The 17,953-nt window shown below is 45.5% G+C and overlaps 1 protein-coding gene across 5 annotated transcripts in view; it reads right to left on the bottom strand.

Moving 5' to 3' along the window:
- The window catches only part of HNRNPD (heterogeneous nuclear ribonucleoprotein D), a 608,599-nt gene that overhangs the window by 378,586 nt on the left and 212,060 nt on the right, over positions 1 to 17,953 (bottom strand). The gene's annotated exons all lie outside the window — the stretch shown is intronic.

Here is a 17,953-nt window from a genome sequence, read left to right as displayed (position 1 = left end):
AATGCATCACACCTGCATTTAAATATAGTACAGTTGTGTACACTTACCATAAATGTAGATGTTAAGAGTGTATTCACTGTTGCAGTCATCACATTTGAGTTATCTGCTTGCAGTAGCCCTCAGTCGGCCTGAATATCAAAGTCTTGGGTCTTGCGTCAGCTGCAGTCTCATCTTCCATGACGTCAGGTAGTCAGGGGTATAAAGCATGCAGCAGATGCCATCACATCAGTTTTTCTTGCCCAAGATGTCAGGTGTCCCCTAATGGGAAGCAATTAAATATATATCTACGCAAGGTTACACCTCCAACAAAAAAGCAAATACACCAAAAAGCTTTTAAGCATAGTAAAGGAGAAAGTACAGTTTTGTACCTACCATAAATGTAGATGTTAGAGTGCTAATACAGCTGCAGTCATAACAGATGGGCTCTCCTGCCGTCAGGCGGGTCCTCGGTCGGCCGAATTCCAAAGTCTAGGTCCGGCGTCTGTTGTCGTCGCTTCTTCCCTGACGTCAGTGCAAAGTACAGTTTTGTACCTACCATAAATGTAGATGTCCGATAGGTATGCATCTGCAGTCCTAACATATGGGTTGTCCTGCCTCAGGCAGCCCTTCGGTCGGCCGGATTCCAAAGTCTGGGTCTGGCCTCGCCTGATGTCGCACTTCACCTGACGTCATAGCTGCAGTGAATTGGGTATAAAGGCATCAGCCGACGCCATTTTCCTCAGTGTTTCTTACCCCAGATGCCAGGTGCCCTCTAGGAAGGCTAAATTTGGATAAATGCAAATGATTCCAAACAGTAGAGAGCAAACAAAAATAAACATGTATATACATATATACAAACAAATACACCATAATAAATTCCCCCAGCTAGCTACAAGATGGGCAAATACCCTAGGAGTACCACAGAGGGGAAGGAGGGTGGGTAATCCTGACTGCAGATGCATACCTCTCGAACATCTACATTTATGGTAGGTACAAAACTGTACTATGTCCTTCAAGGATGCATCTGCAGTCCTAACATATGGGTAGAATACCATAGCCAAACTGGGGGAGGAGGCACTAAGATGATTATGGTGTAGTTAAGATCCCTTGCAAAACAGCAGTTGCAAAACCTGCTCGGGATCTGGAGTATAAAGGTAGATTATAATGCTTGGCAAATGTATGCACGGAGCTCCAAGTAGCCACTCCTCGTAAGAAAGCTGTAGTAGTGGCTGTAGCCCTTGTGGAGTGAGGTCTGATGTTTTCTGGAGTATCTAATGCAATTTCCTATCCATTTTGAGATTGTCTGTTTTGAAATTGCTTTTCCTTCCATTCCTGTTGCATATGCTACCAGAAGCTGGTCAGTTTTTCTATTGTTCTTGGTTCTGTCCAGATAGTAGCGCAATTGCCTGTGCACATCCAAGGTATGTAGTAGTCTTTCCCCCCTGTTCTGTGGGTTGGGGAAGAATGTTGGTAGGTGGATTGCTTGGTTCAATGATACCCTGGAGACCACCTTTGGCATAAAAGTAGGGTTAGTTCTCAAGGACACTATCCTGATGGAAGATAAGGAAGGGCTGTACTGCCATTAGTGCCTGTAATTCAGAAACCCTTCTTGCTGAAGTGATTGCAAGCAGGAAAGCAGTTTTCCAAGATAAGAACTGTAATTCTGCTGTTGCTGCTGGTTCGAAAGGGGGAAGTGTTAACTTTTCCAGCACAAAGTTAAGGTCCCATGTAGGCAAAAGTGGCTTCCTTGGAGGCTTTACATTTTTAATTCCTCTCAGAAACTGCCTGAGTAGAGGATGAGAGAAGACTGGAGGATCCATGTTGTATTCTGCTGAAATTGCTGATGCATGAATCTTAATGGAGGAGTAAGACAGGCCATTGTGGAAAAGTTCTGCTAAATATTCCAGGATGTTAGCTATGTTTGCTAATGATACATTTTCTCCTTTTGCTGCACTCCAAATGAGGTATCTTTTCCATTTGGCTGAATAAGTCTTCCTTGTGGAGGGTCTGCGAGCCTCCAGGATAATGTCTTTAACCCTCTGAGATAAATCTGGGTTATTTTGTTTTATGTAATATTCCAAGCAGCTAGCTGCAGTGTTTTCAAGTTTGGATGTAGGATCTTGAAGTTGTTCTGTGTTAGCAGTAAAGGAACTAGAGGTAGAGGCCATGCGTGTGCCCGAGACATACTCCTCAGTAGCGGGTACCAATGCTGCCTCGGCCAGTCTGGAGCTATCAGGATGATCCTTGGGTGATGATCTTTGATCTTCAGTAGCACTTTGTGCATCAAAGGAAGAGGTGGGAATGCATATGCTGTCAGGTTTTCCCAACTGAAGGATAGTGAGTCCACCTTCCAAGCAAGTGGGTGGTATGTCCTTGTGCAGAATTTCCTCAATTGGTGGTTGTGTGGGGATGCGAACAGGTCTATTTCTGTAGTCCCCATTTCTTTGTAATGGATTTGAAGATGTCTGGATGCAGCATCCATTCGTGGGCATCCGTGGTAGTTCTGCTTAAGGTGTCTGCTAGTATATTTTCTTTTCCTGGCACAAATATGGCCTGGAGCTGAATGTTGAGGTTCAGGGCCACATTCCACAGGTCCATTGCCATCCGGCATAGAGGATACGAGTGTGTGCCTCCCTGTTTGTTGATATACCATATGACTGTGGTGTTGTCCGTCCTTATCAGCAAATGACCCTGTTGAAGAAATGGTCTGAATGTCTGAATTGCCTGTTTCACTGCCAGCATCTCTTTTTGATTTATGTGTAGGTTCAGCTGGTCTTGTGTCCATAGGCCTTGTATACACTTGTCCACCATGTGTGCCCCCCAGCCTAGGTCTGAGGCGTCCGTGGTGATAGTCTGGCTTGGGCGAGGTTTGTGGAAAGGCAGTCCTCTGTTCAACTGACAGGCCTGAGCCCACCAAAGGAATTCTTGTTTCAGGCATGGAATTATTGGAATCTGGGCTTCTAGACTGTGCTTGTGTTGAGACCATATATTCCTTGGGTACCATTGCAACTTCCTCATATGCAGCCTGGCATGTGGAATCAATATTATGCAGGATGCCATGTAACCCAGGGCTTGCAGGACTTTCCTTGCTGTAAGCTGGTTCTGTGTTGTTAATGCCATGAAATAGAGTGGTAGTTGCTTTTGCTTTTCTGCTGTGAGAAATGCCATCTGATTTGAAGTGTCCAGTTCTGCACCCAAGAATGTTATCCTTTGGGATGGTACCAGCCTTGACTTTTCATGTTGACTGTGTATCCCAGGGCTTGCAGTAGTTGTATAACCTTTTCCAAATCTTTTGTTAATTTGGTCTTGTTGTCCGCTTGTATTAGGCAGTCGTCCAGGTATGGATAAATCTGAATTCCCTGAAGCCTGCAATGAGCAATTACTGATGCCAGGCATTTCGTGAATACTCTGGGCGCAGTAGATAAGCCAAAGGGCAATGCTGAGAATTGATAATGCTCTGATCCTGCAAGAAATCTGAGGTATCTTCTGCAATCTGGTCGTATAGGGACGTGCAGGTATGCCTCCTTGAGATCTAGAGTCACCAGCCAAGACTCCTTGCCCAGCAGAGGAAGAAGTTGCTGTAGGGTCAGCATTTTGAATTTTGGAACAATGAGATATGTGTTCAGAGCGGACAGGTAGAGAATAGGCCTCCATTGGTTTTCTTTCCTTGGTACCAGGAAAAGTCTGGAGTAAAATCCTTGTCCTTGTTCCATAGGTGGTACCTTTTCTATAGCTCTCATCCTTAGTAAGTGGTTGATTTGCCCTAGAGCGTTTGTTTTTTGGTTTGGTGGTAGGTTTGGCATTCCTCTCTTTTTTGGTAGAGTGTGGAAGTGAAACCTGTAGCCTTTGTCTATTGTCTGTAAAATCCATTTGTCTCCTGTAATGTAATGCCAGTTTACAGAAAATAAGGCTAGCTTTCTGCCTAAGGGTGCTTCCAGTTGTTCCCTGGTAGGCGGTATCAGAGTCAAGTCATTGTGTCTGTCCTGTGGAAGTGGTAGTAGCTGGATCTGTGGCAGTAGTTCTCTGGTTGTTAGTCTGCCACTGACGTCCCCTGTAGCCACCTCTGGATTGACCTCTGCCTCTCTGTGCTCTGGAGGTGTCTGGAAAGGACCAATTCTTCGAAGGCCAATTTCTACTAAACCTCGGAGGCTGGACCTGTAAGAAATCCTTTACTGTTTGGACAGATTTTGCTTTTTCTTCCACCTTCTTTAGCACTTGCTGTGCAGGGGAGCCAAACAAACTTTGTTTCTCCATGGGAGCATCTAGGAGCTTTGACTTTACATGGTCTGGCAAGGACTGCTCTTTTAACCATGCATGCCTTCTGATCACTGTTCCAGTCATAGCTGATCTGAAGGAAGCCTCCAGTGCATCATAGCCGCATTTTAAGGAATGATTACTGACCTGCTGAGTGTTATGTACCAAATCCTGAAGGGACTTACGGTCTATAGGTTCAGGAGAGGACAGTTTTTTTTTTATTTAGCTGGTCTAACAAAAATTCCCGATACTGAATCATGTGGAATTGACAGTTTAAGGCCCTAGCCGAAAGAGTATTAGAAGTATAAACTTTTCTAACCCATCTCTCTAATGCTCTAGATTCTCTTTCAGAGGGGAGGGGGTTTTTGGCAGAGGCAGCTGCTACAGCTTTGGGGCCCTGTGAAATGGTTTCAGGATCTGCAATAGGAGCCTTATACAAGTGAAAGTGTGTGTCCAGGACCCTGTAATATCTGTCGGGCTTAGCAGGGGCCGGGGGAAGAGAGTCAGGGGCAGTACAGGCATCATTAAATGCATCATCCACAACTGTACTGGAGGAATGGCTAAAGGCCTATGCTGTGGTAAATGCAAAAAGGTCCTTAGCCTTTTCCTTGAATCTGAAAAATCCTGGCCCTGCCATTGAAATTGCTCTCTCATAGCATGTAAGGTTTCCCCAAAAGAAAATTCCTCAGGAGGAGAGGCAGAAGGAATGGAGTCTTCTGCATCAGAATCCTCATATGGAGAATAAGGGCCTTCTGGAGGATTTGAGTTTTCTGAATCATCCGAGGAATAGTCTGTAGAAACTGGATCCGGGGGCTCTGCTCTAGGCCTCTTCTCTGGAGGGGGTTGAGAGGCCCTGTCTGGGTGAGGTTGGGATCCCCTGATCAAAGAAATGAGATCCTCAGCCAGGCTGAGCATTTGGGAACTAGAGGTAGGCCTGTGTGAGGGGGTTTTAGCAAGGCCTTAGAAGATTTAGCTGCTTTAGCCCTAGAAAAAGCCTTGATACACATAGATGCAGGGGGCCTAGCAGCTCCACGTGCAGGAGTAGATATGTCTAAAGGAATAGTATCTGATAAATCCTGGGTGCCTGCTACAGCAGGAGAAATTTCAGTAGCAGATTCAGCCATGCTGTGTGAGGCCTCGGCTGTCGGAGGCAAGCTTTCGGCCGAAGGAAGAACCGAGGACTCGGTTTCAGTCGAAACAGAGACACTCGCGGTTGGCTTAACCGTGGTTTCGGCCGAAAAAGCGGACCGCGAGTGTCGGTCCTTTTCCTTACGCTTTTTAGCTAATTGTGAAGTCGGAGTCTCCGCCGGCATTTTGTAAGCAAAAGCGGGACCAAAAAACTCCTCTGCAAACTCCGACCGACGTCTAAGTGTCCGTCGGTTGAAGGAAGCACAGGCTAGACAAGCTGATACGTCGTGGTCTGGGCCTAAGCAAGGAAGGCAGTAAGAGTGGAAATCCTTATGAGGTATTTGTTTCCCACAAGTTAAACAATTATTTACTTTTTCTGACATCGGCTGAGGCAAGAAAGAGTCCCCAACGGGGTACTTAGCTTTTTAGAAGTCTTCGGTAGTAGAAATCTCTGGATCTGACCGACCGGCACTTGCGAACAGCTTCTGCTTCGGGCACCGCGCGGCAAGAAAGACTGAGGAAAATGGCGCCGGCTGATGCTTTTATACCCAATTCACAGCAGCTATGACGTCGGGTGAAGTGTGACATCAGCAGAGGCCAGACCCAGACTTTGGAATCCGACCGACCGAAGGGCTGCCTGAGGCAGGACAACCCATATGTTAGGACTGCAGATGCATCCTTGAAGGACATCAGGGGTATAAAAGAACCAGCAAACGCCATTTTCTTCATTTTTTCTTGCCCCAGATGTCAGGTGCCCCCAGAAGGAAGGCAATACATAAATTTGTGTAATAAAGCAATGCCATATAATCAAAATACAGTAGTGCAAGCAAATACATCAAGAATGAATACCCCAATCAGGTTGCATGAGGAGATGTTAGCCAATAGGCCTGTCCCAAAGAGGGGAAGGAGGGAGGGAAACCTGGACTGCAGCTGTATTAGCATTCGAACATCTACATTTATGGTAGGTACAAAACTGTACTAAGTTCATCGTGCATACAGCTGCAGTCATAACAGATGGGTAGAATCTCAAAACTAAGAAAGGGATAGTAGGCACTAGGTGGAACTAGGAGGAGCCAGAATGCCCTGCAAGACTGCAGTGGCAAAGCCCGCTCTAGATTTGGAGTATAGTGGAAGGTAGTAGTGCTTGGAGAAGGTATGCACAGAACTCCAAGTGGCTGCTTCCAAAATATCTTTGGTAGAAACTCCTCTGAGAAAAGCTGCAGAGGTAGCCGTGGCCCTTGTGGAGTGAGATCTGATGCCTGTAGGTACAGTTTTGCCATGAAAAGAATAGCAAAAGCATATGCAGTGGGCTATCCATTTTGAGATTGTCTGTTTGGAAATGGGCTTTCCTTGAGCTCCTATAGCATAGGACACAAAGAGCTGTTCTGATTTTCTGAAAGGCTTTGTTCTGTCCAAATAATAACGCAGTTGTCTGTGGATGTCCAAGAAATGTAGTAATCTCGCCCCTTTGTTTTGAGGATTAGGATAAAAGGTAGGCAAGTGTATAGCCCGATTCAAAGCTACCCTGGATACCACTTTTGGCATAAAGGACGGGTTGGTTCGTAAGGAAGCTCTGTCCTGATGGAAGATAAAAGGCTGCACAGCCATGAGAGCTTGTAGTTCCGATACCCTACGAGCTGAGGTAATAGCCAGAAGGAAAGCTGTTTTCCAGGACAAATATTGCAAATCTGATGAGGCAGCTGGCTCAAAAGGAGGCAAGGTCAGTTTTTCTAGAATGAAATTGAGATCCCAAGCAGGTATTGGTTGTTTCTTTGGGGGTTTTATATTCATAGCCCCTCTGAGGAACTGTCTTAAGAGGGGGTGAGAGAATAAGGGTGGTCAGTGTTGTATTCTGCAGAAATGGCTAAGGCATGGATTTTGATGGAGGAGAATGAAAGTCCACTGCTTAGCAGCTCAGCTAGATACTGTAATATTTGAGGTAGATTCAGTATTCCAGGATTCTGACCCCTTTTCTCATTCCAGACACAAAACAGTTTCCATTTTGCTGAGTAAGCTTTTCTAGTAGACTGCCTTCTGGCCTCCAAAATGACATCCTGCACCTCCTTGGAGAGTAGGGTCTGTTGTGATGCTAAGGAATCTTCCATGCGGCTAGATTGAGTGTTTTTAGCTGACTGTGAAGAGTTTTGAAGCTGTGCTGAGTCAGAAGAGGCATTAGAGGCAGGGTCCATGGTGGGGAATGAGTCAGGCTCCTCAGGAGTGGGTACCAGTGTTGTCTTGGCCAGTCTGGAGCAATAAGAATCATCTTTGGTCTGTCTGCTCTGGTTTTTAATAGAACTTTGGGCAGCAGAGGAAGAGGTGGGAAGGCATAAACTGTCATTGATGTCCAACTGAAAGAGAGAGCGTCCACTCTCCAGGCCTTTGGATGAAAAATCGTTGAGCAGAATTTTGTCAATTGGTGATTTTTGTGGGAGGCAAAGAGATCTATTTCTGGCCTTCCCCATGCTTGAATTATCTCTGTAAAAACTTGAGGATGCAACTTCCATTCGTGTGGATCGGTCATATTTCTGCTTAGGTTGTCTGCCGGCGTGTTTTCCTTGCCTGGCAAGTACTGTGCTTGTAGTTCGATTTGTAAGTCCAGGGCCATGTTCCAAAGTGACATGGCCAGTCTGCATAGGGGGTAAGAATGGGTTTCTCCCAGTTTGTTTATGTACCACATTACTGTGGTGTTGTCTGTTCTCATCAATAGTTGACCTGGTTGCAGAAGGTCTTTGAAAGCTATAATAGCATTTATTACTGCTAGCATCTCCTTTTGATTGATGTGAAGGTGCTTTTCTTTTTGGGACCATTTGCCCTGAATGCACCGATCTGTCATGTGGGCCCTCCAGGCGTAGTCAGAGGCGTCTGTTGTGATGACATGATTTGCTTGAGGCTTGTTGAATGGGAGACCCGTGTTTGTTTGGCATGCTTGAGCCCACCACAGAAATTCCTTTTGAAGACATGGAATTAGTGGTATTAGTGTTTCCAAACTGTGGCTGTGTTGAGACCATAGGTTTTTCAGGTACCACTGAAGTTTCCTCATATGCAGCTTTGCACATGGGATTAGTAAGATGCAAGATGCCATGAATCCCAGAGCCTGCAGGATTTTCCTTGCAGTCAGCCTGGTGCAATTTGCTAGTGTCCTGAAGTATTGAGTTAGTTGCCCCTGCTTCTCTGGCGTGAGGTAGGCCATCTGGGTGTTTGTGTCCAAGTTGGCACCTAGGAAAATTATTTTCTGAGAGGGTATTAGCCTTGATTTCTTTTTGTTGACTGTGTATCCCAGAGAATTCAACAACATTATTACATAAGCCAGATGTTTCAGAAGAATGTGCTTGCTGTCCGCTTGGATCAGGCAGTCGTCCAAATAGGGGTATATTTGTATCCCTTGAAGTCTGCAGTAGGCAATTACTGATGCCAGGCATTTCGTGAATACTCTGGGCGCAGTAGATAAGCCAAAGGGCAATGCAGAGAATTGATAATGGATTGAGCCTGCAAGAAATCTGAGGTATCTTATGCAATTTTGTCTGATTGGGACATGCAGGTATGCCTCCTTGAGGTCCAATGTTACCAGCCAAGACTCCTTGCCCAGCATGGGAAGAAGCTGCTGTAGAGTGAGCATCTTGAATTTTGGTACGAGTAGAAATGTATTTAGGATGGATAAGTCCAAAATAGGTCTCCAATCTTTTCCCTTCCTTGGTACCAGGAATAGTCTGGAATAAAAACCTTGACCTTGTTCGTGCATAGGTACCTCTTGAATAGCTTTCATGTCTAAGAGATCTGAAATTGGTCTTTGTGCCTCTGCCCTTTGATTGTGTGGCAGGTTTGGCATGCCTCTCATTTTTGGAAGGGTGTGAAAATGGAATCTGTAGCCTCTATTTAATGTCCAGGATCAATTTGTCTTTTGTGACAATATGCCAATTTTTTAAAAATAATGCCAGTTTTCCGCCTAAGGGTGCTGCCATTTGAGTCTTGCTTGGCATGCAAAGGGGAAAGCCATTGTGCTTGCTTTCTGAATGGTTGCGAGTTATCCTCACCACCTCTGTGTAGGAGCTTGCCATTGTCTGCCTCTAAACGATCCTTGGGATTGCCCTCTGCCCCTCGGGCGCCTGTATCTACCTCTTTGGGGTCTGTCTGCGGCTGGAAAGGACCAATTTTTGGAAGGCCAATTTCTACTGAAACGCAGGGGTTGTACCTGTAGAAAATCTTTCACTGTTTGCATTGATTTAGCCTTTTCCTCCATTTTCCTTAATACCTCCTCAGCATTAGCACCAAATAATACATCCTTTTGTAGAGGGGCATCTAGTAATTTAGCTTTGACATGATCTGGTAAGGTTTGTTCCTTGAGCCAGGCATGTCTACGTATGACTGATCCTGTAACAGCAGCTCTACAGGAGGCCTCTAGAGCATCAAAACCACATTGTAAGGTATGTTTACTCACTTGTTCAGCACTGTGCATCAAATCCTGCAACTCCTTCAAGTCTGGTTGTTCAGGTTGTGACATTTTACTTCAATTGTGATAACAAAAACTGTTGGTACTTTAGCATATGGAACTGACAGTTTAATGCCCTCATGATTAAGGTGGCAGAGGTATATACCTTTTTTCCCCACCTTTCTAAGGATCTGGAATCTCTCTCAGAAGGTAATGGATTTTTAGCAGTGGAGGCCTTAATTCCCTTGGGGCCCTGTGAGATGGTTTCTGGGTCAGCAGCATGGCTTTTGTATAGAAACTGGTGCGAGTCAGGGACCCTGTAGTACCAAGTCAGGCTCGACTGGGGCTGGAGGTAGAGAATCCGGGTTAAAGCAGGCCTCCGAGTACACATCATCTAGTATGTCCAAGACAGGAGGTATAGCCAGAGGCCTGTGCTGAGGTAGCAAGAGAAATTCCCTAAGCCTTTTCTTGGAATCTGAATAATCTTGGCCTTCCCAGTGGAAGTGTTCCTTAAGGTATGCAAAGTTTCCCCAAATGAGTAATCCTCTGGGGAGGATACAGATGGAATGGACTCCTCTGCATCGGAGTCTTCAAAAGGGGAGTAAGAATGTTCCTGTTCATCAGAGTGCTCTGATATAATGGAGCCCTGATCAGAGGAGGGGGATTCTTCCTCCACTCTGGGCCTTTGGTCCGGGGGGGTTGAGAACCCCTGATAAGAGTAATTAAATCCTCAGCCATTTTAAGCATCTGTTTTTTAGGCATGGGGCCTGGAGATGGGCCCTGTGTAGCTTGCCTCTTAGAATGCATGGCTGCTTTAGACTTGGTGAAAGCCTGGATGGAAAAAGAGGAGGAAGGTCTGAAGACACCTTGAGAGGAGGTAGACTTGTCCACAGTTTGAGAATCACCTCAAAGAGTGGCTTTGGTATCTGTAGTCGGGGTGTGGGCAGAGGAGCCTGCGACCTCGGGCACAGGAGACACCACCAATGAAGTGTTGTCGGTAGTCAGGGGCTGCGTAGGTGCCTCGCTGAGAACCGGACCACGTGTAGTCGGCTTTGGCGTGGTGTCTGTAGAGGCCGCGGACCTCACGTGTCGGTCCTTACCTTTGCGCTTTTTAGACAAAACTGGAGTCGGAATATCAGACAACATAATATAGTTAAATGTTTTGCCAAAATAATGCTGGGCGAACTCCGCCCGACGCTTAATGGTGCGCTTGTTGAATGTAGCACAAAAGCGACAGACTGAGACGTCGTGGTCTGGGCCTAAACAAGGAATACAGAGGGAATGGAAATCCTTATGTGGTATTTGCTTCCCACATAAAACACAATTATTAACTTTGTCTGACATCGGTCTGAGGCAAGAAAAGTTTCCACAACGGGGTACTTAGCTTTCAAGACTACTTCGGTTGCAAAATTTTCTTAATTTCAGGAGCTGGCCGACCGGCACTTGCTAACTGCTTCTGCTTCGGGCACCACGCGGCAAGAAAGACTGGAGAAAATGGCGTCGGCTGGTTCTTTTATACCCCTGTCGCACTGACGTCAGGGAAGAAGCGACGACAACCGACGCCAGACCTAGACTTTGGAATTCGGCCGACCGAGGACCCGCCTGACGGCAGGAGAACCCATCTGTTATGACTGCAGCTGTATGCACGATGATCATCAGAGATATAACCAAAAGTCATCAGGGGGCTGGAGGTAGGGTAAAGTACAGTTTTGTACCTACCATAAATGTAGATGTTGGAGTGTCTTCACTGCTGCAGTCATTACACTAGGGTTATCCTGCCATCAGGCAGTCCCTGCAGTCAGCCAGAGTTCCAAAGTCTTGGTCTGGTGTCGGTTGCTGTCACTTCTACCCTGACGTTAGTGCACCAGGGGTATACAAGATGCAGCCAATGCCATTTTCTTCAGTTTTTCTTGCCTCAGATATCAGGTGCCCCCAAATAGGTAGGCAATACATATTGCTAATAAAACATACAATAAAGGTAAAAACAAAACCTTCAGTTAGCAGCAAATACACCACATAGGTAGTATAGGGCTGAAAGGTATACAGAAGTCCCAGCTAAGAAAGAGTGGATCGCGGGTGGGTAACCTGGACTGCAGCAGTGAAGACACTAACATCTACATTTATGGTAGGTACAAAACTGTACTATCTTCATCGTGTTTCACTGCTGCAGTCATTACACTTGGGTTGAATCCCAAAGCCGAGTTAGGGTGGCTGGTTCTATAGAGGATGATTTGCGGTGGCTATGAGGCCCTGCAGTACTGCAGTGGCAAAGCCAGCTCTGGATCTAGAATAAAGAGGCAAGTGATAATGCTTGGTACAGGTGTGCACTGAACTCCAAGTTGCAGCTTCCAAGATATCTTTGGTAAGTACTTCTCTAAGGTAGGAAGTTGAAGTGGCTGTTGCCCTGGTGGAATGTAGCCTAATGTTACTAGGTATAGGTTTCCCATGCTGTGTAGCAGAACCGGATACAGTGTCCTATCCACTTGGAAATGGTCAGCTTTGAAATAGCCTTTCCCTGTGATCCTGTAGCATATGTTACAAAATTGCTCAGTTTTTCTGAAAGCTTTTGTTTTGTCCAAGTAGAAACGTAATTGTCTGTGTATGTCCAAGGAATGCAGAAGTCTCTCCCCTTTATTCTGGGGAGTTGGATAAAAAGTTGGCAAGTGAATAGTTTGGTTAAGAGCCACACTGGATACCACCTTAGGCATAAATGAAGGGTTTGTTCTAAAAAGAAGCCTCGTCTTGGTGAAAAATGATGAAGGGCTCCACTGCCATTAGTGCCTGTAACTCAGACTCTTCATGCTGAGGTTATTGCCAGAAGCAGAGCAGTTTTCCAGGATACATATTTTAATTCTGCTGACTTGGCTGGCTCAAAAGGAGGTAAAGTTAGTTTTTCCAAGACAAAATTGAGGTCCCAAGTTGGTGTTGGTTCTCTCTGGGGCGGTCTTATGCTTTTAGCCCCTCTGAGGTACTGTTTTAGCAATGGATGAGAGAAAATAGGAGGATTTGTGTTGTAATGAGCCGAGATGGCAGAGGTGTGGTTCTTAATGGATGAAAAAGATAAGTCTTTTATCCAACATCTCAGTTAAGTATTGTAATATTTGGGACAAGAGGGTCAAAGCTTTGAGCCTGGTTCCAGGCACAGAATCTCTTCCACTTATCTGAATAAGATTTTCTGGTGCTAGGCCTCCTGGCCTCCAAAATGACATACATAACAGCTTTAGAGAGAGGTGTTGTCTGCTTGACTAATGAATCTGCCATGCAGCCAGGTTTAAGGTTTTGAGCTGTGCAGAATCGGATTGTTTTGTTGAGTCAGAAGGTGTGGAGTTGAGGTAAAATCCATGGTGGGCCTTGAGCGAAGTTCTTTAAGATTGGGTACCAGTGCTGGCGTGGCCAGTCTGGGGAAATCAGGATCATCTGTGTTTTTTCTTGTCTGGCTTTTAGGAGTACCTTTGAAAGGAGAGGCAGTGGTGGGAAGGCATAAACCTTTAGGCTTTTCCAGCTGAACGAGAGTGCATCCACCTTCCATGCTTGTGTGTGGCAAGTCCTTGTGCAGAATTTTTTGTAGTTGGCAATTCACTGGGGAGGCAAAGAAATCTATGTCTGGGCACCCCCATTTTTGTGTTATCATGCTGAATACTTGTGGATTTAATTTCCACTCGTGAGGTCCATGATGTTTCTGCTTAAGTCGTCTGCCAGAGTGTTTTTCTTTCCTGGCAGGAATTGTGCTTGTAGATGAACTTGATAGGTTAGAGCTGTGTTCCACAGGGTCATGACTTGCCTGCATAGGGGATAAGAATGAGTGCCCCCTTGCTTGTTTATGTACCATATAACTGTGGTGCTGTCTGTCTTTAATAATAGTTGTCCTGGATGCAGAAGGTCCTTGAAAGCTGTTAGGGCATTTTGTGCAGCCAACATCTTTTTGATTGATGTGAAGATGCATTTGGTCTGCGGTCCACTTGCCCTGAATACATTTTCCTGCCAGGTGTGCTCCCCAGGCATAATCTGAAGCATCTGTTAGTGTTTGCCTGGCTGTGGGTAGAATGAAAGGCTGTCCCTTGTGGAGGTGACATGCCTGTGCCCACCATCAAAACACCTGTTGTAGGCAGGGAATTAGTGGTATTACTGCTTCCAACCTGTGACTGTTGAATCCAAACACTTTATAGGTACCATTGTAATTTCCTCATATGCAGTCTGGCATATGGAATTAGTAGCATACAGTATATATTATACAGTATATATTAGTAGTATGCAGGATGCCATGAATCCCAAGGCCTGCAGAATTTTTCTTGCAGGGAGTTGGGTTTTTGTTGCCATCAATTGAAAGTACTGAGTCAGTCGTCCTTGCTTGTCTGGCGTGAGATAAGCCATCTGGGCTGTTGTATTTAAGCTGGCACCCAGGAATATTCTCTCTTGTGAGGGCACTAGTTTTGACTTCTTTTCATTTACTGTGTAGTCTAGGCAAATTAGCAACCTTTTTACAAACGCCAGATGCTTTAGAAGAATGTCCTTGCTCTCTGCTTGAATAAGGCAGTCGTCCAGGTATGGATATATTTGAATTCCTTTTTGTCTGCAAAATGCAATTACTGGCGCCAGGCACTTTGTGAAGACCCTGGGCACAGTAGGTAAGCCAAAGGGCAGTGCAGAGAATTGGTAATGCATTGAACCAGCTATGAATCGGAGGTATCTTCTGCAATTTTGTCCGCTAGGGACATACAGGTAGGCCTCTGAGGTCCAAAGTAACAAGCCAAGCCTTCTTGCCCAGCATGGGAAGAAGTTGCTGTAGTGTCAACATTTTGAATTTCGGAACATCCGGGTAAGTATTTAGAGTAGAAAGGTGTAGTATGGGTCTCCAGGCTTTGTCCTTTCTGGGGAACAGGAAAAGTCTCGAGTAAAATCCTTGTCCTTGTTCCTGTTATGGCACTTTTTGAATAGCTCTCATGTCCATGAGGGCTGTAATTTGTTTTTGTGCCTCTGCCCATTGATTTTGTGGCAGGTCTGGCATTCCTTTTAGCCTTGGTAGAGTGTGAAAGTGGAACCTGTAATCTTGAGACAATATTCAGAACCCATTTGTCTTGGGTGATTGTATGCCAATTTTGAGAAAAAAGTGCTAGTTTTCCCCCTAAGGGAGCTGCCAAAAGATAAGTGCTTGGCATTCGAAGGGGGAAGTCATTGGGACTGTTTCCTGTAAGGTTTTGACTTGTCTTCACCTCCTTTTGAGGTTGAAGTACCTCACTGTCGTGGTCTGTAAGAGCCTTGGGGCTGAGATCTGCCTCTTGGGCGTCTATCTGCCTCTTTGTGGTTTGTCTGACACTGGAAAGGACCAATTCTTTGAAGGCCAATTTCTGCTAAATCAAGGTGGCTATACCTGTAAGAAATCCTTCACTGTTTGCATAGATTTTGCCTTATCCTCCATTTTCTTTAATACCTCTTCTGCCTTAACATCAATAAAACATCTTGCTGTAAAGGAGCATCCAATAATTTAGCCATAACATGATCCGGTAAACCTTGCTCTTTTAACCAAGCATGCCTTCGAATCACAGATCATGCAACTGCTGCTTTACAAGAAGCCTCTAATGAATCAAAACCACATTGCAGAGTATGTTTTCTCAATTGTTCAGCTGCATGCAATAAATCCTGCATTTCTTTATAGTCTGGATGTTCTCAACTTTTGTAATCATTTTCTGTTTAACAGAGACATTAAATATTGTTGGTATTTAAGAATGTGCAACTGCCAATTTAAAGCTCTCACTGCTAAAGTTGAAGTGTAAACTTTCTTCCCCCATCTGTCTAATGCTCTAGAATCCCTGTCAGAGGGAACTGGATTCTTAGCAGTGGAAGCCTTTACCCCTTTGGGACTCTGGGAAATAGTTTCTGGGTCAGCAACAGGGTTTTTATAAAGAAATGTGCGAGAGTCAGGGACTCTGTAGTACCCGTCTGGCTTGACTGGAGCAGGGAGCAAAGAAACAGGATTTAAACTGGATTCAGAGAACACATCATCTACAATACCCAACACTGGCGAATAGCAAGGGGTCTGTGCTGAGGTAATAAAAAAGTCTCTGAGCCTTTTCTTGGATTCTGAGTAATCCTGGCCCTCCCAATAGAAATGCTCCCTCATGGAATGTAAAGTTTCCCCAAAGGAATAATCCTCAGGAGGAGAGGCTGAAGGAATTGATTCTTCAGCATCAGAGTCTTCATAGGGGGGTAAAGAGTATCCCGGGTCTTAAGAGGAATCAGAAGAAATGGAATTAATGGAAACCTGGTCCGAGGAATCTGTCTCTATCCTGCCTAGGCTTTTTATCGGGTGGGGGATGGGTACCCCTGATCAGAGTAATTAAGTCTTCGGCCATTTTGAGCATCTTTTTTAGGCATGGAAACCTGTCCAGGTGAATGCTGTACTTGCTTCTTGTCTTTAATGGAGTTTTAGACTTGGCTGTAGTTTTTATTGTAAGCTGTGAAGGTCTGAAAACACCCTCAGAAGCCGATGCCTGCTCAGCGGCTCCGGACCCATCTGAAGGGTTAGTTTCCGTAGGCCCAACACCTTGAGTATCCAGAGGCCTAGACATCTCCACGTCTGAGTCGGCCTGTGGCTCTGAGGTAGCAGGTGTCAGGCACTGCAAAAGTGCCTCACTGAGAACCGGCGACTGGCCTAGAAGAGGCTTCGTAGTCTGTTTTGGACCTCGGATGCCAGTCTTTATCCTTGTCGTTGCGTTTAAGAATTGCGGTCGTCGGTTGTTCCGACAGCATTGTATAATTGAACCTTCCGCCAAAGTAGTGCAAGCAAAATCAAAACGTCGTTTTATAGTGCGTTTGTTAAATCTAGCACAAAACTGACAATTAGTGACGTCGTGATCAGGGCCTAGGCATGGAATACAGTAAGAGTGGAAGTCCTTATGAGGTATTTGCTTCCCACAAGAAATACAATTAACTTTTTCTGACATCGGTCTGAGGCAAGAAAAAAGTTTCCCCAACGGGGTACTTAGCTTTACTGAAGACTTCGGATCTGAAATTCGACTTCTAAAATCTTAGGAGTCTGCTGATCGGCACCTGCGAACTGCTTTTGCTTCTGGCACCGCACGGCAAGAAAGACTGAAGAAAATGGCGTCAGATGCATCTTATATACCCCTGGCGCACTGAAGTCAGGGAAGAAGCGACAGCAACTGACGCCGGACCAAGACTTTGGAACTCTGGCCGACTGTGGGACCACCTGACGGCAGGATACCCCAAGTGTAATGACTGCAGCAGTGTAACACGAACATCAGTGTCAGGGGCAGTGTTGGAAAAATGCCAAGAAGCTGACAAGTAAGGTGAACCACAATGGTGCAACCAGTACTTCCAAATGGTACAGAAGGCTTCACCCCCCCCCCCCCACAGTTAAGGCATGGCAGCTGAGGAAGGTAGAGATAATACAAGATTAAGTGTCTCAGACAGGTGGGTAGGATGTACACAGACAAAAATAACGACAGAGCAAAGAGAAGGTCAAAGAACACATTATGGTGGCTTAGACATGCAGAAAAATGAAAAATTGATGAACATTTCAAAAACACAGAAAGCCAAGAGGAAATTAGGCCATTCAACCAAGAGACAGACAGCCCGCTTAAGAGATGCAACAGTCTTGACTATCGATGGCACCAAGAGAGGCACTGAAAAGAGAGCTGGCAACAGCTGACAAAACCACTGTCCCATGTAGAAAAAAATTTGGGGTGGGGGGGGGGGGGGTGATGAATCAGCCAAGAAAAAGAAAATAAGAAGTTATGTACTCACCATAACGTTCCATCTGAGTAGGTATCTTGTCTGCAACCTTTGGGATACGGATCCGATCGCGGATCCGAGCCGGCAACTTCTACCACAGCATAGATCCGAGCTCCTAGCTCCTCCCTTTACCCATAATCCCCTGCCAACCCTGACTGACCTCAGATCAAGTTTACCCCATATAACAACTGTTACTGTGTCCCGGAAGGGACTCCTCTAGGACAACTCCTAGTCAGAATCATATTGGTCAGGGGGAAGGAGGGGGGGGGATGGTTGCAGACAAATGAAGATACCTACTCAGATGGAACGTTATGGTGAGTACATAACTTCTTAATCTGAAGTAGGCACTTCATTTGTCAGCAACCTTTGGGACAGAGTCCCCAGCTACCTGAATCTTGGGTGGCCTTTATGGAA

Source organism: Protopterus annectens, chromosome 2.part0 (assembly GCF_019279795.1).
Source record: "Protopterus annectens isolate FY-2018-M chromosome 2.part0, PAN1.0, whole genome shotgun sequence".
NCBI classification, from domain to species: domain Eukaryota; kingdom Metazoa; phylum Chordata; order Ceratodontiformes; family Protopteridae; genus Protopterus; species Protopterus annectens.
This window is presented reverse-complemented; position numbering and strand designations above follow the sequence as displayed.